This window comes from Schistocerca gregaria, chromosome 9 (assembly GCF_023897955.1).
Source record: "Schistocerca gregaria isolate iqSchGreg1 chromosome 9, iqSchGreg1.2, whole genome shotgun sequence".
NCBI classification, from domain to species: Eukaryota; Metazoa; Arthropoda; class Insecta; order Orthoptera; family Acrididae; genus Schistocerca; species Schistocerca gregaria.
The window spans coordinates 182040226-182066162 of record NC_064928.1 but is presented as its reverse complement, the minus strand read 5'-3'; the positions used below and the strand labels follow the sequence as shown (position 1 = coordinate 182066162).

Genomic DNA, 25937 nt, shown 5'->3' with positions numbered 1-25937 from the left:
GTGCTCAAGAAGGTGTAAATCAACTACCCTGGCCAGCAAGATCTCCGGATCTGTCCCCCATTGAGCATGTTTGGGACTGGATGAAGCGTCGTCTCACGCGGTCTGCACGTCTGCACGCGTCTGCACGTCCAGCACGAACGCTGGTCCAACTGAGGCGCCAGGTGGAAATGGCATGGCAAGCCGTTCCACAGGACTACATCCAGCATCTCTACGATCGTCTCCATGGGAGAATAGCAGCCTGCATTGCTGCGAAAGGTGGATATACACTGTACTAGTGCCGACATTGTGCATGCTCTGTTGCTTGTGTCTATGTGCCTGTGGTTCTGTCAGTGTGATCATGTGATGTATCTGACCCCAGGAATGTGTCAATAAAGTTTCCCCTTCCTGGGACAATGAATTCACGGTGTTCTTATTTCAATTTCCAGGAGTGTATTTATTAAAGCAGATAACTTGCATTAATATAATTTCTGAGAAGAAACAAACGACATCTAAATTGAAAAAAAAGTTTGCGCAAACCAATTGGACTGAGTGACGTATTTCTCGCATACGACTCAAATGATGATGTTTTAATTACAGTGTCGTTCAAGAAGCATTCAGAGACAACTTTAAAAAGAATTTTAAAAATTTTGAAGTGTTTTGTAACTGTCGTAGGTGACGAAGTCTGCACATGGCCATTTGTCAAAAGAAAATCATTTATGCAAAACTTACGTCGTTACACTATACCTACCGGTTTCGGCATTACGTTGACCTTCAGGCCCCACTCGACATAGTCGTATAGACGCTATACACGGAAGGAGCCATATAACTGGTTCGGTGAAGCAAATCGTCCTGGAACAACTCTTGGTGGCCAGGCGAAGTTCATAAAATAAAATAAATTTCTACAATACATACGGCTGTTGGTAAATTATTGCACCAAGAAGTTCGTGCCAGCCGTCGTCCCACGATCCATAATGGATCAACGAAGGTCAAAGATTTTAGGTCTGCGTGTTGTGATCTTCAAACGTAAAGACTGGATTTGATGTACGGGTGTCGGTTATCGAAGAAACAAACGGTTTCCGGTTATATCAGTCTTTACCACACCAGTTTAACCTGTCTGTTAAAATCGCTCAAAATAACCGGTTTGTCAAACAACCGATTTTCGGTTTTATATTCCTATTATTTCCTTTGATAAATGTAGAAATCGAACAAAGACTGGAAATATTGACTCTATGAGTTTGAAGATACATAAAAACTTAACTTCGCCCGAACAGTGCATTATGGCGCCGTGTCATCCTCAGCCCACAGGCGTTACTGGACGCGTGAATGGAGTGGCGTATTGTCAGCACACGGCTCTCCCGGCCGTTTGTCAGTTTACGAGACCGGAGCCGCTCCTCAGTTTGCCTCACGAGGGCTGAGTGCACCTCGCTCGCCAACAGCGCTCGGCAGGCCGCATGGTCACCCATTCTAGTGCTAGCCTAGCGGGACAGCGCTTAACTTCGGTGATCTGACGTCAACCCGTGTTACCACCCGGGTACGGCCTTAGTTTCAAGATACATAGATTCAAAATATAAAATTAAATAGGCAAATAAAACAAAACTCAGTCTATCCACCGTTTGCTGCTTTTCTCGAAAAGTGGTAAGTAGTTGAATGGTACCAAGGAAATCACCAGTATTTCCATAAATTCCAATTTTCGAAACTCTCCTCAGAAATCATGTTGCACCATTATTTGGGCATTACGAATTCTCAGTGCAGCAAAGTGAGATTGAAGAACTTTGTTTTTCGTGTTAATTTGTCTATTTTGAAGGGCTACAGGCAGGTAAAGGCTTATTATGTAGACACAGGCAGCAGATGGGCTACTTGCTATTGTTATTGCATACTATGAACTAAGTGTTAAGTTTTTAATTGATTACGGTTACGATTTCCTTCTTCTTTTATTATTTAATAGATATGGCCAGGCATATCTTTACCCTTTTAAAGAAAATGAAGCACTGTACTTCATTGTTATGTTGCCTCATACAAATATTTTAAGACTACTGCTGCTGCCATTCTGCAAGACAATGGATGTCCGGCGACGACAGTGAGGAACTACCTTATAAGTAGACCAGGTTGGTGGAAGTCCTGCCCACTGCATGTACTCCCTTACCTTAAGCCACGACACATGGTAACATGGACATTATTGTCTCAGCAATGCTGTACAAAATTTGATTGGGACGTTTGTTACTCGTTTCTTGTCGGCATTCTTATTAAAACACCACTGATCGCTGTTCCTAATTTCTAGGAGAATGCAATATTTCAAACCAGTGCAAATTTGACGAATAAAATTACTCCTTTTATTTAAAGGGTTTATTTAGAAACGAAAAGTTTTAGTAGTGCTGCTATGGCTAATTTATAATTCAGTTTTTTACTCGGTTATTAGTAGAAAAATAAAACCCTCTGTTGTAACCTAGACCAAATAGGGAAAAATGACCGATTACTCAGAACTAAAATGCCGATATCGGTTTTAAGAGGTCAGTTTTTCACATCGCTTGTTTGACGCAGCTCTCCAAGCAAGTCTATCCTGTCCAAATCGCCGCGCGGGATTAGCCGAGCGGTCTTAGGCGCTGCAGTCATGGGCTGTGCGGCTGGTCCCGGCGGAGGTTCGAGACCTCCCTCGGGCATGGGTGTGTGTGTTTGGCCTTAGGATAATTTAGGTTAAGTAGTGTGAAAGCTTAGGGACTGATGACATTAGCAGTTAAGTCCCATAAGATTTCACACACATTTCATTTGCAAATCTCTTTGTCTCTACATTACTACCACTGTAATCATCTCGATGTCGAAGGAAAGTTAAACCCATAGCTGCCGCGATTTACACCGTCCGTCCAAAGGATTCGGAGACTTTCTTTACAAGTATTTATTTGTGCTCTGGCTGCCCTGCTATTTAGCCAGTCGAGACTGAGTTAATTCCTGGCGTATAACCGACGTCTACGGTGGCAGCTCGAACTATCAGGTGTAAACAACAGATGTGTGTTCGGCAAGTCTGTTGCGTGCAGGCAATGTCGAGTAGCGGACGTGCGGCTGGAAAGTGTCTGTCTATATTGTTGTGGCACAAATCGCAATGGAGGAACATCTCTAAATCAAGCACTCAAGACGCTCTTAACTTCCTCTGAAGACAATAAAACTGTGTGCAGAGCTTGTCCCGGACAACTTGACTCCCGAACAAAAACAACGGTGTGTGGACGTCTGCCGCGACTTGATCGGAACGAGAAACGCGGAGCGTTCCTTTGTGGGAAAATCATCACGGTTGCCGAGACTTGGTGTTATTAACACGAGCCTACCAGGAAACGACAATGTCCAGAGACATCTCACATGGTTCGCTAAGATCGAAAAGATGCGAATATGACTCGCATGTCGAAGAATATCCTGAAGAAGAACTTTTCTGACGTGGTTGTATGAACTTCCAGTGCATTGTACACAAGAGGAATCAGACTGTGAAGAACGCTTGAAGCATTAAAATCACCATGTTAGCTTTTCTCTGTTTTTTATTAATCCAGTCTCTAAATTTAACGGACTGAACCTGCTTTCCGTACTGAAGGCTCCGTTTTCCTCTACAATTTTTAGCTCCTACAGTCTCTTCATCACCAAATTGACACTTTCGTGACGCCTCCCTCCCTTTAGTCACGTATATCTATAAACTTCTTTTCTCCCCAAACCTGTTCGGTATGTCTTCACTACCTATCCGGCCTACCCATCCAATACTCACGCTATATTTCAAAAATCCTGTTCTCTTCTTGTCTGAAATGCTTGTCGTCCACGTTTCAACTCCGTACAAGGCTACACACTCCAGACAAACACCTTCACACAAAAGGATTTCCTAACATTTAAAGTTACTATGATCAACCAGAACATTACGAACATCGACATGCTATGGATATAAACCCGTCCAGGCTTTAGCAGCGTCACTTGGGGAGGAATGACTGCCAGTCTCACTTAAGAACTGTGCATGCAATACCAGTGAGCGTGCCGTCCATGTGTAGAACGGGGAAGGCGCGCGATCTACACTCATGCTCATAAATTAAGGATAATTGCAGAATGTGGTGCCCCACAATGTGGCACTACACAAAACTGGCGCTAATAGCACAGGCACATAGGGAACACACACGGCACAGATCTGTAAGTCCACGGTGTTGGTGATAAGTTGAGAAAACTGTCCCGTAACACATGCTACAAAACGCCACTGTTTCCTGCGCATCTACCCCGACATCAATATGGGATATGATCACCATGCACACGTACACAGGCCGCACAACGGGTTGGCATACCCTGGATCAGGTGGTCGAGCAGCTGCTGGGGCATAGCCTCCCATTCTTGCACCAGTGCCTGTCGGAGCTCCTGAAGTGTCCTAGGGGGTGTGAAGACGTGCACCGATACGTAAACAGAGAGCATCCCAGACGTGCTCGATGGGGTTTAGGTCTGTAGAACAGGCAGGCCACTCCAGTCGCCTGATTATTCTGTTTCAAGGTACTCCTCCACGACGGCAGCTCGGTGGGGCCGTGCGTTATCATCCATCAGGAGGAAGGTGGGACCCACTGCACCCCTGAAAAGGCGGACATAGTGGTGCAAAATGACGTCCCGATACACCTGACCTCTTACAGTTCCTCTGTCAAAGACATGCAGGGGTGTACGTGCACCAATCATAACCCCACCTCACACCATCAAACCACGGCCTCCATACAGGTCCCTTTCAAGGACATTAAGGGGTTGGTATCTGGTTCCTGGTATACGTCAGATGAAAACCCGGCGAGAAACACTGCTCAGACTACACCTGGACTCGTCCGTGAACATAACCTGAAAAGCCGATCAGAAAACTGTTTCAATGCAAGTATACGAATTCTCCTCTAACGTGTCCCACTGGAGTTTAAGTATTTCCGTCGCAGTTTCACGGTTACTAAATGACCACTTCAGCCGCAGTTTTTCTTTCAATATTCCTTTTCCCCTACGTTCATCTGGTAAGGGACGCTGAAAAATGAACAGTACTCACGAATCAGTATGGCGAGGGTCTTTCTGCTGTCGCCGTTCAAACGAGAGTGGCACTTTCTTTGAAAAACGGGAAAAAGCGCTAGTAAGTTGTACAGTGGGAAAGGCACGTGCCTATTTGAACTACAATATGCTTCTTAGTTTTTATAGGCTAACTTTCTTCACTGCCTTTATTATATCACAAATTTCTGTAAGGGCGTATCATTTATTTTCTGTTATTATATTACTTTTTGCAGTACCTTTCTGCACTTCATGATGTTTAAACTTGTGAAGCATATGTATGTTCTGTCTCTCGCGAATGTCATATTCATCATTAACAATGATATTTTTTCGGGATTCATTATTGTCAATTTTATTAACTTCTTTCTTTTATTTCTTTTCTGTTTATTTATTTCCCAGGCTTCATTTCGCCATGTTTGTCAACAGGTGTTAGGAGCATTTTGTTTTTCTGTCATATTATTAGCTATTTTTGACATCCATATTTCAGACTTTTTTGCCTGTTTCCTACTGTACTTTTTTCTATTACCTTATCAGCTATTTTCGACATTTTGTTTTTAATGTTTCCCATTATTCTTCAATATTGTCTTTAGTTTCATCCATGTGCAATTCGTGTGTCAGTCTTCGTTGATATAAGTTCCTTATGCTTTCTTTCTGTAGGAGATGAACTTTACATTTCACAGTTCGGCTTTGGATTTTCTTCACATTTGTTTGTTTCCTCCATCTTGCCCATATTTCAACCTTCAGAGTAATCAGACCTCGATCAGGCCCTATATCATTACCTGTTAACACATGAGTATCTCGAATTTGGCATCATATTTTTTTTATTAGTTGTTACCTGGTCAATCATTCCAGGTGTATTTATTTATATTTTTCTTTCTGATTAAGGTACTTGTAATTTTTAGCAAATTAAATGTAGCAAAATTTCTTAATGTCTTGCCATTTTCATTTAAAGCTATTTCATTAAATGCTTTCATTTAAGTCTCTTAATATTAAAAAATGATCAGTTTTATTATATTTAGTTACTTATCTTTGCAGCTCTTCATAAAATATTTCAAAATCTTTGTGTTTTCCATCTTCAGGTGGTAGTAGTCCTATGATATATAAATCTCCTTTATCAGTTCTAATCTAGCAGTTATTATCCTTTCATATTATTTAGTCACAAGAATCTCTCTTTTCTCTTTGCAGTGGTATGTAGATGTCGTTACCTGCCACTGCTAACTTCTAGACGTAGTGGAGTAGTGGCAACCTCTGCACACACTGCCTCACTGACTGCTCTCTCTATGCACTCACGTTCACTTTCACACACATACACACACACATACACACACACACACAAAGACAGTGCTCTCCTTTGTGAGACGCTATCGACCAACGCCAGAAAGCCACTAACGCAGCGACGGCCTTTCAATTAGAACACACACACACACACACACACACACACACACACACACACACACAGAAAGAGAGAGAGGGAGGGGGAGGTAGCCGCCCATGTTATGGAGGGGTTGGCAGCCCTGCGCCTATGCTATATGTACCAGCCAGGAGGGGTGCAGCCAGGGACCAGCTGTGACGTGACAGCGAGACTCGCTCCCAGCTGCCAGCTGCAGCCGTTCTCAGCTGCGACCCTCTCGGCTCGCCACACAGGCCTTCCGGACATCCACCGCGAGCGACAGCCACTGCGCCCATCTTCTATTCTCTATTAATCGTAAGAACGATACTGATGTAAACATAGACGTGCGCGGCGATTGGTCATCGGTAATAGCACACGTTCAGAGGTGTTGTTACTCAACTGTAAGTAGACCGTAATTAGATATTTTGTGTTGTACTACCGCTGATAACTGCGCCATAGCAGGTCCATGCGCGACTGAGAAAGGATCAAGTAGAGGAGCAACATCTCTTTATAAAATCTTTGTTCACGTGACGTGAGTGATAGTGTCGTGGCGGGGTCACTTATCAGGATTATAGCGAAGGCTGCAACATTGGACGAGGCACTGTGAGACCAGGCGCTCCCTACAGTCTTCAACAGCAACCCTCTCTCTTGGGGTTCAATTAACAGAGAAGAAAACGGGAGGTAGATCTCTTAAGGCCTGGTCGACATTCTACCTACGACAAGGTGCTCTCGTTTAAAATCCGGCCCTCCAGAGTGGGGGTTGTGCGATGGGCGGGTTACCCATCCATATAACGAAAACGATAAATCGTAAGTCTGCAAGGAATAAGCTGGATAGGTCTCGAAGTCGACAACAAGGCTGTGGTAAAGGAAACGAGTTGCTGTTAAAGATAAATTGTGTGTAGGTACCTGGACAATAACAGGAGGGTTTAATACAAGTGAATTAAAGCTCACAGAAAACTTGAAACAAAGAAGTATGTCAACATTACTGTAATAGCAGAAACAAAGAAGACAGGAACAAAAGATTTAAATAAGCACACATTAATATAAAGTGGAGTCCAACAAATGAAACCAGCAGTGAGTGGTGTAGGCATTCTTATAAATGAAAAGTGGGAAAGAAAGAGAGATTCTTATGACTAAATAATATGAAAAGATAATAACTGCAAGATTAAGAACTGATAGAGGATGTTTGTGTGTCATAGGATTACTAGCACCTGAAGGTGAAAAACACAAAGATTTTATGAAGAGCTGCAAAGATAAGTAAATAAATATAATAAAACTGATCATTTGTTTATATTAAGAGACTAAAATGCAAGAATTGGAAAGGTACCAATACTAGATACAATATGATGATGATGAGGTCCCATACTCCTAGGAGTGTAGGGGACGATGCGGGAGACCCGCACCGATGTACTAGGCAAGGTCCTAGCGGAGGTGGTTTGCCATTGCCTTCCTCCGACCGTAATGGTGATGAATGATGATGATGATGCAACAACACCCAGTCATTTCGAGGCAGGGAATATCCCCGACCCTCACCGGGAATCGAACCCGCGACCCCGTGCGCGGGAAGCGAGAACGCTACCGCTAGACCACGAGCTGCGGGCACTAGGCATATTTAGTGAAATAACTTTAAATGAAAATGGCAAGACATTAAGAAATTTTGCTACATTTAATCTGGTAAAAACTACAAATCCTTCTTCAGAAAAAAATTATAAATAAATCCACCTGGAATGTAAAAGGTTCACGCTCAATAATTGACCAGGTAACACCTAATAAAAAAATAATCTGTCAAATTCGAGATACTCATGTGTTTAGAGGTAATGACATAGGGCCTGATCACGGTCTGGTTACTTTGAAGGTTGAAATATGGCCTCCGAAACAAACAAATGTAAAGAACATCCAAAGCCGAAGTTTGAAATGTAAAGTTCATCTCCTACAGAAAGAAAGCATGAGGAACTTAGATCAACGAAGATGCATGCACGAATATGCAAGTGGATGAAACTAAAGACAATATTGAAGAATAATGGGAAACAGTAAAAACAAAATGTTGAAAATAGCGAACAAGGTACTAGGAAAAAGTACAGTAGCAAACAGGCAAAAATGTCTGAAAATATGAAAGCCCAAAATAGCTAATAATATGAAACAAAAACAAAATCCTTCTAACACCTATTTACAAACATGACGAAGTGAAGCCTCGGAAATAAATAATCAGAAAAGAAATAAAAGAAAGAAGTTAATAAAAAGTGTCACTAGTGAATCCTGAGAAAAATTCATTGTTGATGATGAAGTTGACATTCACGGAAGACAGAACATAATGCTTAAATTTATGAAGCATATGAATAAACTACAGAAAGGTACTGCAAAAAGTAATATAATATCAGAAAAATCAATGATACGCCCTTACAGACATTTGTGATATAATAGACACAGTGAAGAAAGTTAGCCTATAAAAACTAATAAGAAAATTGTAGTTCAAATAGACATAAAAAATTGAAAGCAGCCTTGAATGTAACAAAAACTAGAAAAGCTAGCTGCCTAGCTTGTGTTAATGCTGAATGCTGAATAAATATGGAGGAACCATTTTAGAATTTGGCTTTCTCCATTTTTAAATATGTGTTGGAAGAACTGTTCTGCTTAAAATGCGAACATTTTGGGTTAGGCTTTACCGTGGCTGTTTTTGACATTAAATGAAACAATAAGTTTACTGTTACCACTCACAGCTTCTCTCCACGACGTGTTTCAAAGATTTAAACTTTCAAAATCCACCGGATGATGGAGGTTTAAACCTTTGAAACGCGTTGTGGAGATAAATGAACAGCGACTGGTAACAGTAAACTTGTTGTTTCATTTAAAGAAATTTTGTACCTGAAGAATGGAACACAGCTAACATTACTACTATATTTTAAATGAGGCAATAGGGAAGACAACGGAAATTATAAAGGAACAAGTCTACTAAGTGCAATATATGGAATAGGAGAGTTCTTAATGAAATGCTAAAAACTATCGCTGATACAATAATCTCAGAAGAGCAACCAGCCTTCAGGAAGGGACATTTGTGTAGTGATAAGACCCCTTTTGTGGAAAATATTGGAAATGAAAGATTTTTAAAAACTTTGTTTATACCAAAAGACTTTATATGTAAATATAAAAAGTTCAGGTTCGAAAATGTTAGATGAAATTTTAATACATCAAGGTGTTTAAAAAGGGTGCAGTCTGTCACTCACTCTGTTTAATTCATAAACTGAAGACCTAACTATGAAGTGGAAAAATGTAATACACCTGGGATTTAAAACAAAATATAGTGTACCAGTAGATACTCTGATATATGGTAATGATCAGATAATTATACAGGAAACAGAATATACTTTACAAAGAGCAATATACAGATTGAGACAAAACGCAGTATATTACAACATAACTAATCTGCAAATAAGAGAAAGATAATGGCTTTCAAAGGAACCAATCCAGTCAGATTGAAAATAACACTAAATGAGAAGTACCACACTTCAGTTATCTACAATCTGATATTAATTTTAACTGTGACAAAGACATTGAGAAGAAGGTTAATAAACATCAAACTGCCTGCGGAAATTTGGGAAGAAAAACAGGAAAAGAAACACAAATGAAATTCTACAAAGTTATGGCTGTAGCCACTCCTGAGTATGGTTCCAAACCATGGACAGTAACAAAAACAGGAAAATCACGTGTACAAACAGCAGAGATGAAGCTCGCGAGGTCTGTAAGAGGTTGTAATAAAAATGTATAAAATAAGAAATGAAACATAAAGATCAGATTTAAACATCTTTTCAGTTAAGGACAAGACAGAAGAGAATATAGAAGAGAATACACTGAAGAGCCAAAGAAACTGGTACACTTGCCTAATATCGTGTAGCCCCCCAGACGTGCCATAGATTCGACTAATATCTGAAGTAGTGCTGGAGGGAACTGACACCATGACTCCTGCAAGGCTGTCCATAAATCCGTAAGAGTACGAGGGGCTGGAGATCTCTTCTGAACAGCACGATACAGGGCACGCCAGATATCTCAATAATGTTCATGTCTGGGGACATCGGCGGCCAGCCGAAGTGTTTAAGCTCACAGGAGTGTTTCTGGAGCTACTCTGTAGCAATTCTGGACGTTTGGGATATCGCATTGTCATTCTGGAATTGGCCAAGTCCGTCGGAATGCACAATGGACATGAAAGTTCGCAGGTAATCAGACACGATCCTTGCGTACGTGTCACCTGTCTGAGTCGTATCTAGTCTTACCAGGGGTCCATATCGCTCCAACTGCCCACGCCCCACACCGTTACGGATCCTTCACCAGTTGAACAGTCCCCTGATGACATGCAGGGTCCATGGATTCAATTTGAAACGAGACTCATTCGACCAGCCACCATGTTTCCAGGCGAGGCGTAAAGTCGTGTCGTACAGTCATCAAGGGTACACGAGTGGGCCTTCGGCTCCGAAAGACCATATCGATGATGTTTCGTTGAATGACTTGCACGCTGACACTTGCTGATGGCCCAGCACTGAATTCTGTAGCAATTTGCGGAAGTGTTGCACTTCTGTCACGTTGTTGAGCGATTCTCCTCAGTCGTCGTTGGTCCCGTTCTTGTAGGATTTCCTTTCCGGCCTCAGCGATGTCGGAGATTTGATGTTTTACCGGATTCGTGATATTCAGGGTACACTCGTGAAATGGTCGTATGGGAAAATCCCCACTTCATCGCTTCTACGGAGATGCTGTGTCCTATCGCTCGTGCGCCGACTATAACACCACGTTCAAACTCACTTAAATCTTGATAACCTGCCATTGTAGCAGCAGTAACCGATCTAACAACTGCATCAGGCACTCGTTGTCTTATATAGGCGTTGCCGACCGGCGCCGCATTCTGCCTGTTTACATATCTCTGTATTTGAATACGCATGCCTATACCAGTTTCATTGGTCCTTCAGTGAAGAATGAAATGGAAGGGTCATGTTGAGAGAATGACAGAAAAATAGACTGTCGAAGAAGGTAACAATCTATCGGCCGATTGAAAAAAAAGGTAGAAGTAGGTAGACATTATATGAGATAGATCGATGGATGATAGAGACCAGGACAGGTGATTAGAGCTCCTAATCCCTGGAAGGAGAAGATGATGATGATGATGATGATGATGATGATGATGATGATGATGATCTGCAGAATTTCATAGAGTGCAGTCCAGTCAACTTTGTCAAAAGCGTCTTCTAAATTTAGAAATTCTGTGAACGTATTTCATTAATGATAACAGTATAACTGAGTGCTATGGCATCAGAAGGGTCGATAACAGATTCCCGGTTAGTCGGAGAAACAGTCTATAAATGCGAGAGCTCTCAGTACTCATTTTACATCGAACGATGTCTCCGCAGTCGGGGACGAGGCGTTAGGTAGCAGTTTTATACATTGACCATGTCCTCCGAGTCCATAAGTTTTACTGAAGAAGACGCCGGCCGTAAAAGCCTACATTATATGACCTCGGAATGTAGTTTACAGAAGCGTATTGCAGTAGATTTCCGGCATTCCGTACACATCAAGACAATTATGATCTTTTTTGCGATAGGCAAGTGGCAAACAGTCGTGACATTAATTAGTCCCTTATCTGACACATTTTCTAATTCGCTACCCGGTCGCGTAAATTTTTTTCGTTAGGTGAACGAGTGAACTGTGAGTGACATTATAACAATACCTCCACTAACAGTTAATTAGTTCAAAAATTATCACGTCGCGCACTCAAAGTATGATCTTTATATTGCGCAACTAAAAGATCTTTAATGTGCCAGGTATTGCTACAGTCACTGAAGAAAATTAACAATAACGTCACTTATCTTGTATTTGCAATCCAACGACGATCCCGCTCTGGCTTTGGCTCGTAATTAAAAATGTTGTCTAGATAGCATGACTATTGCTCTCGGTGCGAAAGGCACTCGGATGTTAATTACACCGACCTGAAGAACTTACGAAGACAATCTTTCAGGATTAATTTGATGATTTATGTTTTTCATTGCCATGTGCTTCATACTTTTTTAAACAATGGTCACTTGAAAATAATTCTTGACACTCACTTTTCACAAAAATTCACATTTATTAAACTTTTTATACTTCCCATGTTCAAAATATTACTTCATCATGCAATTTCGCAGCCGTTACTGCTCTTAATAGAACTCACAACATCTTTCATTGTCCACAACTCAGACTCATCTTTTCATTTCCAACACAAAGTCAAGACTGTTCATATTCAACACAAAAACTTGACTACTCTGTACGCTTCCGCGCCAAAAGTCACAAGCCAGCATCAAAGATAACAATAAGTACAAAGATATTCACACTAGATATTCTATCGATTCCAACATCTCAAAATATCGACGTACATACATATACAAATGAAACCAAATTTGAATAGAGTGAAAAATATGAAACATTACGTAGAAAAATTAATCTACGGTATCGAAAAATAGGGTTGGCAGGTGGTAATGGTTCCACAAATAAAGAACGATTACAACATGTATTCAGTCAACTTCTCCCAATGTCTAAAAAATTTGGTGTCTTCGGCGTCTCGCGATTTGCTGGGCCGCAAGTCGCTCGCGCACCTAGGGTTGTTGATAAAATATCCATATAACGATATACGTAAATTTTTTTCGAATAAAATGTCGATACAAATCGGCATTGCGGTTTTCACCAGTATATCGGTATGTGGGTATCGAATTTGCAATATCGAGCGCCGATATTTTTATTTTATATTTATTTCGTAAATTTCGATAAAAATTTGAAGTTGTTCTTTTGAAACATAGTAGCACATAAGTTTACTTTCACCGTGTGAAGGAATCTTACTAATTTTTGAGCTTTCATCACGTCCAATCTTTCTCTTCGACAGAGTGAAGCAGGTATAGATGGCACAAAGAAGTCCGATTGCACTCTGGGGAGGCGGTGTTAATGGAGTAGGATTTCCCAAGGTGAAGAAACAGCACACCAGTTGCATTAAAAAACAATTTTGAACGTAACTAGTGTGCTGTTTCTTCACATCAGCATTCTTCAAAAACAGTTGCTGAAACTGATGAACAAAAATCTAAATGACAAGATCGGTCTTTTCGGTGGGTAGAGATACGTGAGGTGAAATGCTGACGTAATAGGCGCTCGGCTCTACCAACAGAAACTGCAAACGTTTAACTTCACCACGCAATTCTGACATTAAAAGCGCCATGCCGCTGGCGTTGGAAGGAATGAAAAAACAGGGAAGTCGTCATGGAGTGTTCCGGACAACTCCGACATGTGACGAAACCGAACAATGGAACTGTCGGACACCTTTTACTGTTCCACTTACCTGCAGTTACCATTGTTAATAGGGTGGGTATTTCTAGGCGTGAGCGTGCATCGTTTTCCTTTCAGTTCTTGGTCTAAGCTGGATAGTCATGCTGATAGTTTGTTGAAATACCGAATATCTAATAATAAAGAGAGCTATTGAAAATTGCAATACTGACCTCGATGCACTGTCAAAATGGGCACAGGACATAGGTCTAAAACTAAACCCATCTAAAACCCAAGCGGTACTTGTTGGTCACTCTAAGCTCATTAGCCCAAAACATCGGGTATCCGTATCACCTCTTGTCCTAAATGGAACAAATATTAACTTCTCTCCCTTAGCAAAGAGTTTGGGAGTGATAATAGATGAAAATCTAAATTGGACAGAGCACGCAACTGCAGTGTGCAAAAAAGCATCAGCATCCCTTCATGTCCTACAAAAATTATAAAAAAGCTCTTCCCTTTCGATCTGAAAAAGAAATTTGTACAAACGCTTTTACTCCCAATCATTGACTACAGCGATATTATCCTACAAGGCCTCTCTCAGGAAAACTCGCGACGTCTGGAACTGGCCATAATGCCTGCGTCCGATATATCTGTGACGTTCGACTTTTTGATCACATTTCACCAGAATATGCAAAATTGTCCTGGCTGCGTGCAGACAAACGCAGAGATTTCCATACACTCTGTCTCATCTACTGCCTTATAAATGTAAACTGTCCCTCATATCTCTCCTCGTCCCTAACGCTCATGTCGGAACAACACGACAGAAACACACGTTCCCATTATAATAAAATTCTCTCCGTTCCACTGCATCGCTCAGTCACTTTCTCCAAGTCCTTTACAGTAGCGGGAACCCGACTATGGAATGACCTCCCTCGTTATGTTAGAGAACTTAAAAACATGTCCGGCTCCAAGAAACAGTTAATGACGTATCTGCTTAAACAGCAGTAATGCCTTCCTCTGTTACATGAATGCACTTCACCTCATTACTTCCCTCTTTCCCCCTCCTTAAATCTCCCTTCCCCAAATTCGCAATAGTAGTAAACATCTACTTTGCACACCAAGATATTAATGTACATCTGCACAAACCTTCATTACTATTGCCAATCTTTCTGGTGTTTCGTCATTATTATTTGATTTTTTTACTGTTATTATTATTGCTTCTATCATAATCCGTATGTATAGCACCTGTTCTAAAAATACTGCCAGCATTTACTTTATTAGGTCTTAGTTATGTTTATCATTATTATTTGATTTTTTTACTGTTATTATTATTGCTTTTATCATAATCTGTATGTATAGCACCTGTTGTAAAAATACTTTATTAGGTCTTAGTCGCTACTCTTTATTCATATTGTCACTAGAGTAAGCTAATATTCTCATTTAAACTATGGTCATGATGTAACTCTGATGTGTGAAATGCTGCATGTGTGGAACACTGGTCCGATGTAAGAGAGGGCTGATGGCCCTAATCTGATCAGGTTAAACAAATAAATAAATAAATAAATACCTAAAATATACAGCTCTAATACTGGCAGTTTATTTACAATGTGCTACCGATATTTTTATAGGCCGGTACGCCAATATTTTCTCCTTCGATATATAGATAAATTTTTTCGATATATTGTGGGCCGATAATGATATTATGGCCTTATCTAAAAAAGATCTAAGGATGGTCATTACGGACTGAAACCGGTCATCGTGAAAAGAATTGATATTGTGATCAAAGACGCGAAAAAAAAACATTTGAGAGTATTGGATCACTGTTTCGTATACGTGACTATGTCGTAGTTGGTGAAACCGGTCATCGTCAAAAGAATTTATATTGTGATCAAAGACTGGAATAAAAAACATTTTTTTAAATATCAGTATATCGGATTACCGATAACCCCAAGAGAGCACTTCTGTGATAGCACATACGCGTGGACATTGAGTTTCGGCGTTTACGTTCCTTTGCAGAGAAGAATTTAAAACCGGATAACGGCGCCCTGTGCAGCTAGTATCAAATTAATTACGTCTCGCCAGATCTATGAGTCTCATTTGGTAGTTGGAAGGGAAAACTTTTGACAATAATTATACTGCATAAGCTAGCGATTACGACAACGATTTAATCTCGTAGGATAACAGGAGTTTCCTTTGTGCGCACACAGCTCGTTCACCAAGGCGACCGGGGGATGCCTGCAGAACTTGATTTTGGTTGTCAGCCCAGAAAGTACTCGTAGAGAAGAAGGTTACTCCGCAAAACACCCGCTTCTTGCGGTCTTCTAATGCTCATCGTGGAACCCTTACTCATTTCTGGTAAACTGGAAGTAATCTTTCCCGCGGTCGGTTTCTACGAGTCTTCTCGGTTTTCCAGCCGCATCAATTCGAATGAAATCCTTGAGCTTTCGATGACCATCTCCGCCATTGTTGTCAGGAGTTCACTGATTACCGCGGCTGCTACGGTTTCCCGCTTATACAGGCATGATGACATAAGCAGCAGCCAATAAGATAGGCCCAATGTCGCGCGCGCGCGTAAGTCGACCCGGGCAGCTGGCGGAGCTATTGCCGTGGCAGCACCGGTGACGTCAGGTGTCGCCAGGGGGAGGCGACACGTTTGAAACTGCCGCTCCCGCGTCGCGCATCTGTCTCTGCTTTCTTTCCATGTCCAACGCCCGTCCCCATGCCCTGCTGAGCATGTATCCCTGGTCTCTGTTGAAACTGTTGTTGTTTAAGTGATTCTCGGCCGCTTCCTTTATAACGGAGTCCCAATATGTAGATGCATGAGCCAACACTTTTGTATTTTCGAACTGTATTTTATGTCCGTTTTCTAGGCAATCCTCCGCTATGGCCGACTTGTCAAGCTCCCTTTGTTTTATATGGCGCATGTGCTCAGTACAACGCTCCGCAACCGTGCGAATTGTTTGTCCAATGTACATGCTGCCACATTCGCAGGGTACACCATACACGCCGGACACCCGTAGATCAATGTCATCTTTAACAGGGCGCAACAAATTCATATCTTACGACTTACGCGCGCAAACCACATTGGGTCGATCTGATTTGCTGCTGATGTCATCACGCCTGTACAAGCGAAAAACCGTAACAGCACCGGCAGTCAGTGAACTCCTGACGACGATGGCGAAGATGGTAATCGAAAGCTCGAGGTTTTTATTCGAACTGACGGCGGCTTGAAAACCGAGAACGTTTTATTCATGTCGTGAAAAACTCCGAGGACACATATTCCGTAAATAATTCGGGTCAGTACTTTTCCTCTGCATTGAGGTAGACATTGTAATTCAGTATTTTCCAACCGTGGCTTATTAAATGAATGGTTCTGTGACATTCACTCTTGTCAGCATGTGGCTTGTTCGGAATGGCGCTCTCTGTTATGCACATCTCTTTTTTAAGACGACGGTGAGTGAATTGGATCCTGTGACTGTTTTGGCATATTAGATGATGAAAAACCTAGCAAACATTCTCTTATTAAAAATGAAATCGAAAAAAGCACTAATGTAACAGTGGGGAATAGGTTTTATTTCAACTTAATTGTTCTTTGACGTACTGAAACATATCTGATGTTAAAGATCCCGAGATCGAGTCTCGGTCCGGCACACAGTGTTAATCTGTCAGGAAGTTTCATATCAGCGCTGCAAAGCGAAAATTACGTTATGGGTATCTGATTTTACTGGCAAGAATAATAGATAAAACTTTGTTTTTATTCGATATAAATACTGTCAAATGGTTAGACGGCTTGTAACTGATATTTTGTGGCATAAAAACGTAATAGTCACAATACGTTTACAACTTTTGTAATACAAAGATGTGGTACAGAGTGTTTGACGTTTTGTGGAAGACTTCGAAACCGTGCTTACCCTCCACAGATGCAGTGATTGAATTTTATCCCATTGCTTCAGTTCTGCTACTGCAGTTCTCGTATCGTCATGTCAGTGCTAACAAAATGTGAGCCGCGGTTGGCCCGCCATCGTGGATATCGCATCGCTTCTCCAGACCAGCTTTTTATATTTTTGCCGTTTTTAGAGGTGTCTAGGTCATCTTGTAACAGCAGCCGTATGTTTTCTGCCCAGGCAAGAGAAAAGACCCGCTGCCAGAGACATCCTAAATTTAATTAGTTCCATAATGATCTCTTTAGCAGCGTGGTTTCGTCGATAGTGCTGGCTGTAGACAAAGCAGCTGTTAGCAACGAAAAGCTCTATGCAGTGCAATAGAGAATGAAGAATCGCCACTCAATTCAGAATCGTCTAACAGAGAGGGCATCTGATCTTCAGTTAGATTCGCATATGACAAAGCTAATATGCATCGAAGCTTTTTCGTAAAATATGTACGTAATTGACTCCTCTTCGAACAACCCAGCAGACAGCCAAAACAAGCTCAATGTAACGTAAACACAAACTACTGACCTAAGACAGCGTGGTGCTTAGGTTTTAACAAAACTGAATTACATGTGCCACGCGACGGACAGATGCCGAGAGGCAGCTGAGCAAGATAAGTACGTAGAGCATAACGCGCCCAATCGTCGCAGATCGATTGCAAGACTCAGTGCGACAGGAAAAGCAAGAACAGAACCGGTGTGATCGCGTGTGTTCCGGAGAAAACGGCAGGAATACTGCGTTCACCTTAGGGATGGCGTGTATCGCTGAAACAACCGGTTTTCAATAATATCCATTTCTTTTCATTGCCGGTTTCACCAGACTATTAGAAGCTGTGAAAACAACCGGTTTCTCAAATAAACGGTATTCGGTATTTCATTAGTATTGCTTTGAACAGAAAAAGGAACTGGTACACCTGGCTAATATCGTGTAGAGTCCCCGCGAGCAAGCAGAAGTGCCGCAGCGCGACATGGCATGGACTCGACTAAGTCTGAAGTAGTGCTGGAGAGAAATGGCACCGTGAATCCTGCAGGGCTGTCCATAAATCCGTAAGAGTACGAGGGGTGCCGATCCCTTCCGAACAGCACGTTGCAAGGCATCCCAGATATGCTCACTAATGTTCTTGTCTGGGGAGACTGGTGGCCAGCGGACGTGTTTAAACTCAGAAGAGTGTTCCTGGAGCCACTCTGTAAAATTCTGGAGAAGTGGGTTTTGCGAATTGTCCTGCTGGAATTGCCCAAGTCCGTCGGAATGCACAATGATGGCTCTGAGCACTATGGGACTTAACATCTATGGTCATCAGTCCCCTAGAACTACTTAAACCTAACCAAAGTAACAGCATCACACAACACCCAGCCATCACGAGGCAGAGAAAATCCCTGACCCCGCCGGGAATCGAACCCGGGAACCCGGGCGTGGAAAGCGAAAACGCTACCGCAAACCACGAGATGCGAGAAATGCACAATGAACACGAATGGATGCAGGTGATCAGAAAGGATGATTACAAACTTCTCACCTGTCAGCGTCATATCTAGACGTATCAGAGGTCCCTTATCACACCAACTGCACTCGCCCCCCACCATTACACAGGCTCCACGAGTGTGAACAGTCCGCTGCTGACATACAGGGTCCATGGATTCATGAGGTTGCCTCCATACTCGTACACCTTCACCCGCTCGGTACAGTTTGAAACGAGACTCGTCCTACGTGTTTCCAGTCATCAACAGCGCAGTGCTGGTGTTGACGAGACCACGCGAGTCATCAAGGATACAAAAGTGTGCCTTCGGTTCCGAAAGCCCATATCGATGAAGTTTCGTTGAATGGATCGCACGCTGACACTTGTTGATGACCCACCGCTGAAAACTGCAGCAGTTTGCGCTTCTGTCACGTAGAACAATTCTCTTCAGTCGTCGTTTGTCCCGTTGTGCACGAACCTTTCCAGCGATGTCGGTGATTTGATGTTTTAATAGATTTACGATATTCGCGGTACATTCGTGAAATGGTACATTCGTGAAATGGTCGCACGGGAAAATCCCCATTTCATCGCTACGTCGGAGATGCTGGGCCCATCGCTCGGGCGTCGACTATAACATGACGTTCAAACTCACTTAAATCTTGATAACCTGATATTGTAGCAGCAGTAACCGATCTAACAACTGTGCCAGACACTTGATGTACACTCCTGGAAATTGAAATAAGAACACCGTGAATTCATTGTCCCAGGAAGGGGAAACTTTATTGACACATTCCTGGGGTCAGATACATCACATGATCACACTGACAGAACCACAGGCACATAGACACAGGCAACAGACCATGCACAATGTCGGCACTAGTACAGTGTATATCCACCTTTCGCAGCAATTCAGGCTGCTATTCTCCCATGGAGACGATCGTAGAGATGCTGGATGTAGTCCTGTGGAACGGCTTGCCATGCCATTTCCACCTGGCGCCTCAGTTGGACCAGCGTTCGTGCTGGACGTGCAGACCGCGTGAGACGACGCTTCATCCAGTCCCAAACATGCTCAATGGGGGACAGATCCGGAGATCTTGCTGGCCAGGGTAGTTGACTTACACCTTCTAGAGCACGTTGGGTGGCACGGATGTGCATTGTCCTGTTGGAACAACAAGTTCCCTTGCCGGTCTAGGAATGGTAGAACGATGGGTTCGATGACGGTTTGGATGTACCGTGCACTATTCAGTGTCCCCTCGACGATCACCAGAGGTGTACGGCCAGTGTAGGAGGTCGCTCCCCACACCATGATGCCGGGTGTTGGCCCTGTGTGCCTCGATCGCATGCAGTCCTGATTGTGGCGCTCACCTGCACGGCGCCAAACACGCATACGACCATCATTGGCACCAAGGCAGAAGCGACTCTCATCGCTGAAAACGACACGTCTCCATTCGTCCCTCCATTCACTCCTGTCGCGATACCACTGGAGGTGGGCTGCACGATGTTGGGGCGTGAGCGGAAGACGGCCTAACGGTGTGCGGGACCGTAGCCCAGCTTCATGGAGACGGTTGCGAATGGTCCTCGCCGGTACCCCAGGAGCAACAGTGTCCCTAATTTGCTGGGAAGTGGCGGTGCGGTCCCCTACGGCACTGCGTAGGATCCTACGGTCTTGGCGTGCATCCGTGCGTCGCTGCGGTCCGGTCCCAGGTCGACGGGCACGTGCACCTTCCGCCGACCACTGGCGAAAACATCGATGTACTGTGGAGACCTCACGCCCCACGTGTTGAGCAATTCGGCGGTACGTCCACCCGGCCTCCCGCATGCCCACTATACGCCCTCGCTCAAATTCCGTCAACTGCACATACGGTTCACGTCCACGCTGTCGCGGCATGCTACCAGTGTTAAAGACTGCGATGGAGCTCCGTATGCCATGGCAAACTGGCTGACACTGACGGCGGCGGTGCACAAATGCTGCGCAGCTAGCGCCATTCGACGGCCAACACCGCGGTTCCTGGTGTGTCCGCTGTGCCGTGCGTGTGATCATTGCTTGTACAGCCCTCTCGCAGTGTCCGGAGCAAGTATGGTGGGTCTGACACACCGGTGTCAATGTGTTCTTTTTTTCCATTTCCAGGAGTGTATTATATAGGGGTTGCCGACTGCAGCGCAGTATTCTGCTTGTTTACATATCTCTGTATTTGAATACGCTTACCGATACTATCTCCTTTGGCCCTTCAGTGTATTTCCTGTAATAAGCGTAGAAGTTGAAAGAGGACTGAAAAATTTTTACTCCCTAGGTTTTATGTACGTAGAATCAAAATATTAAACGTATTGTGCAAGTAAAATAAAAATAGGTCTGTCCACTATTCACTGTTTTTCTAGAACAGTGGTAAGTGTCCAACTATTGCAAAAGGCACCAGTATTCTCCTATTGTTTCCAGTTTTTTGATACTCTGCTGAAAAGTCATGTATTCATTCATTCCAGAATTGAACATTACGAAAAGTCAGTGCTAAAGGATGAAACCTGAGTTGAAGAACTGTATTTTCCGTGTAATATTTTCCGCTTTCAAGGACTGAAAGCAGACAAAGGCCTCCTACTACGTAGACACAGGTAGCAGGCCAGGTACTTCCTATTTTGAATGTAAACTATGAATGAACTACTACGTTTTACGTTTTTTCTTTATTTTGCGTCACAAGGTTGTTGTGGTTCCTGCCGTTTTCAATCTTTTGAAGCAAATGGAACATTGTACTTCATTGATAGTACACTTCGTAAAATATTTCCGGGCGAGGAGTAGTGCCATTCCGTAATACAACTGATGTTCGGCGGTGACACTGAGAAACTACTATAAAGAATAAATGGGGAAATCTTGGACAATCTATGGATACATGTACCATCTAACAGACCACGCTACATGGTATCAGGTACATTACTCCCTCAGCAATGCTGCACCCATTCTTATCACATGTGTTTGTTGCTCGTTTCTGTCGGCATAGTTATTAAAATAGCACTGATCGCTTTTCCCATTTTCTATGACAATGTTCAAAGCAATGCAAATTTTGCAAATAAAACTTACTCCATCTTTACAAAAAGCTTATTTTTTAAAAAAAATTGCACAGCTGCTATGGTTAATTGATATTTCTGTTTTTTCTCCGGTTATCAGTAACAAATTAAAAATCACCTGTTGTAATCGACACCAAAAAAAAATATCGAAAAATACCCCTTATTCAGAACTAACACGGTTTCGGTTTTAACCGGTTGGTTTTTCCCATGCGTAGTTCGCCTTGAGGTCTCCTTGGTCGGCTCTGACACGACGCATATTAATTACGGGTCGCAGCTCGCGAATGGCTGACTAGGCAGCGCTACAGTACCAAGCATGCCTCCCTCCCACCCTCCCCCGCCCCGCCCCCCGCCGCCAAACGCACCGCCGCAGTCTGGTGTCATAACAAGGCAGCCGCAACCAAATGTACTGTCGGCAGCTGTCGAGGGGAGTCCCCTAATGGAGACGGACGGCGGTTGGCAGCCCTGCGAGCGCCCCCCCCCCCCCTAGCTGTTAGTAAGTTGGCGCCTGCGCGTTACGGCGACAGCTGCGAACCGGCAGTGCGTCATTCACTTAACGCCGGCGAGCGGCTGCGGCTGCCGTGTCAACGCGCGTGACCCGTGTGTCTGTTATATGGTGCTGGCTGCGTACACGCGCTGTACAACAACCACCACCACAGCGAGAGAAGAATGTCGCGCGCTCAGTGTGACGTCACCCACAGTGGGCCAAGTACGGCGAGTCGCTACGCTGACAGAATCAGGTTGCACGCACCGCAATCTTTCTCAAATGATTTTACAGAATCTGTTGGTTTCCACGTTATATCTCAGCTTCATGGTGAAATGCCCATCATTTCGCTAGTGGTCATATTTATTGTGACTTTTCCTATACAAATAACAAATTCGAAAACGTTGTAATAAAAAGTGGGGGATTTTGGGTTGGTGCAAATTGTACCATAGGCTGGAATAAGATTTTTAATCTGGAGCAGAGTGTGCGCTGATACGTAACTTCCTGGCCGATTGAAACTGTGTGCCGGACCGAGACTCGAACTCGGGACCTTTCCCTTTCGCGGGCAAGTGCTCTACCGTCTGAGCTACCCAAGCACGACTCACGCTCCGTCCTCACAGCTTTACTTCTGCTAGTATCTCGTCTCCTACCTTCCAAACTTTACAGAAGCTGCTAGTATCTCGTCTCCTACTTTCCAAACTTTACAGAAGCTCTCCTGCGAACCTTGCAGAACTAGCACTCCTGAAAGAAAGGATATTGCGGAGACATGCCGTAGCCACAGCTTAGGGGATGTTTCCATTACGGGAGCGCAGTGTGCGCTGACGGGGCGTTAGTCGTGCTTGGATAGCTCAGATGGTAGAGCACTTTCCCTCGAAAGGCAAAGGTCCCGAGTCCGAATCTCGGTCCGGCACACAGTTTTAATCTGCCAGAATGTTTCATATCAGCGCACACTCCGCTGCAGAGTGAAAATCTCGTTCTGGAAACATCCCCCAGGCTGTGGCTAAGCCATATCTCGGCAATATCCTTTCTCTCAGGAGTGCTAGTTCTGCAAGGTTCGCAGAAGAGCTTCTGTCAAGTTTGGAAGGTAGGAGACGAGGTACTTGTAGAAGTAAAGCTGTGAGGACGGGGAGTGAGTCGTGCTTGGGTAGCTCAGACGGTAGAGCACTTGCCCGCGAACGGCAAAGGTCCCGAGTTCGAGTCTCGGTCCGGTACACAGTTTTAGTCTGTCAGGAAGTTTCATATCAGCGCACACTCCGCTGCAGAGTGAAAATCTTATTCTGGAAACATCCCCCAGGCAATAGCTAAGCCATGTCTCCGCAATATCCTTTCTTTCAGGAGTGCTAGTTCTGCAAGGTTCGCAGAAGAGCTTCTGTCAAGTTTGGAAGGTAGGAGACGAGGTACTTGCAGAAGTAAAGCTGTGAGGACGGGGAGTGAGTCGTGCTTGGGTAGCTCAGACGGTAGAGCACTTGCCCGCGAACGGCAAAGGTCGCGAGTTCGAGTCTCGGTCCGGTACACAGTTTTAATCTGTCAGGAAGTCTTATACCATAAGCTATTGCGAATGGATTTTGCTTCCAACCTGGGAGGAGATCTCGATCTTAGTCTAGAGAAAATGGATGTTAAGTAGCGCGTTCACTTCCGATCACACTAGCGCAGGTATGAAATATGCGTAATATCCCATAGGCCTCGAAAACCGTTCCACATATGGAAACGAGATTTTGGTCAAATAATACGCAAAGATGAGAGTATTTTTCCATATGGTTAATACACGAAACTATATTTATGGCAATGTAGCAGAAGCTAGTTTTTATTTTCGTTTTTGGTGACTCATAAAAAATTACATTACTGATTTGAAAAATAAAATAAAATAAAATAAAGACCGTGGCTTCTGCTACTGCCGTAAATGAAGTTCTGTATGTTCATCATATCGCAGAACACTGTCCTCTTTACGTGCACTCATTGGCCAAAATCTCATTTCGATATCTCGAACGGTTTACAGGTATGATCGATTTCATGAATACATTCCCACGCTCGTGCGATCGAAAGTGAACATGCTATTTAAAATCCACTCTCTCGAGATAAGAGACAGATAAGGACCTCTTCGCAAGCCTAAAGAAAAATTCAATGTCTCAGCTAAATTTCATTCGCAGTAACGTACACGTGTCAGACGCATCAAACGCAAAATCATAGCGATCCCCATTTTTCATTGCAACATTTCCGAATTAGTTATTTATGTGGGAAATATCGCAACAACTATGACTATTAACGAAACGATCTGCATTTCACCATGAACCTATATAAACTGCAAGTAACGTAGAGGTTTGGTGGGGTGATGGGAGGGAAACATACAGCGAGGTCATCGGTCCCATTGGATTAGGGAAGGATCGGGAATGAAGTCGGCCATGTTTTTTCAGAGGAACCATCCCGACATTTCCCTGAAGCGATTTATGGAAATCACGGAAAAGCTAAATCATGATGCCCGGACGCCGGTTTAAACATTAGTCCTCCGTAAAGCGAGACCAATGTGCTAACCAATGCGCCATCTCACTCGGTAAGTAACGTACAAATGAAGTTACTTTTTTACAGGTTTTTGTGAAATTGTCTCAGAAAGACCAAGGGCGTGCGCCTCGATTCCGTCAGTGCAGCGACGCGCCAAGCCTGGTCCACTCTGTATGACGTCACATCGAGCGCGCCGTGGTTTTCTGTCGGTGGCAGGTACAACATACAAAAATGGATAGATCCACAATCTGGTGCTCCTCGCTGCGAACGGAGCAACACAGATGTCACACGAACTGTGTTTACGGGTTGTGTGTTGATTTTTTTTTTCAGGCAGATGTAGAGTCTGCGTCTCGAGGGAATGTGGGGTAGTTTACCCACAGCTCGCTCAAAGCTGCGGTCTTTCTGTAGCTGGGAGTCTCGACGGTCTGCGCTGTGGATACATCAAGCAGGGGCGGGGCGCAGGCCACCCGCGCTGTCGCTGAGTGCGGTGGGCTGCCTGCCTCCCAGGGGCCCCGCGTCTAATTAAAACACACTGCGCGCCGTGTACTCGCAGGCTGTGGGGAGTGGGGGGTAAGGCGTGGGGAGCGACAGACTTCTGTCCGCGCCTGCTGGCGTTCCGTGCCACTGCCGCCTAATAGGCTGCTCCTTCTGGCGTACCCACTACATCGCAAGTCCACCACAACTAGTATTACGCGAAATGTATTCGCAGTTTCGAATAACGTCAACGATAAGCTGTACAATGAGAGGCAAAAGATCGTTAACATTATATGTAAGTTATGGTTTTTTTTTTCCTTTTCGTAAGATAAACCGTGGCGTCGCGATATTCCATTGAGTAACGAAGGAAGATAGCTGCCACGGTGGAGGTGTTTTAGTTCCAAA

At 43.6% G+C, this 25937-nt stretch overlaps 1 protein-coding gene across 4 annotated transcripts in view; it reads right to left on the bottom strand.

The window, feature by feature from the left end:
* LOC126291754 (uncharacterized protein CG43867) overlaps positions 1–25937 on the bottom strand; it is a 518693-nt gene that overhangs the window by 423014 nt on the left and 69742 nt on the right. The window lies entirely within an intron of this gene.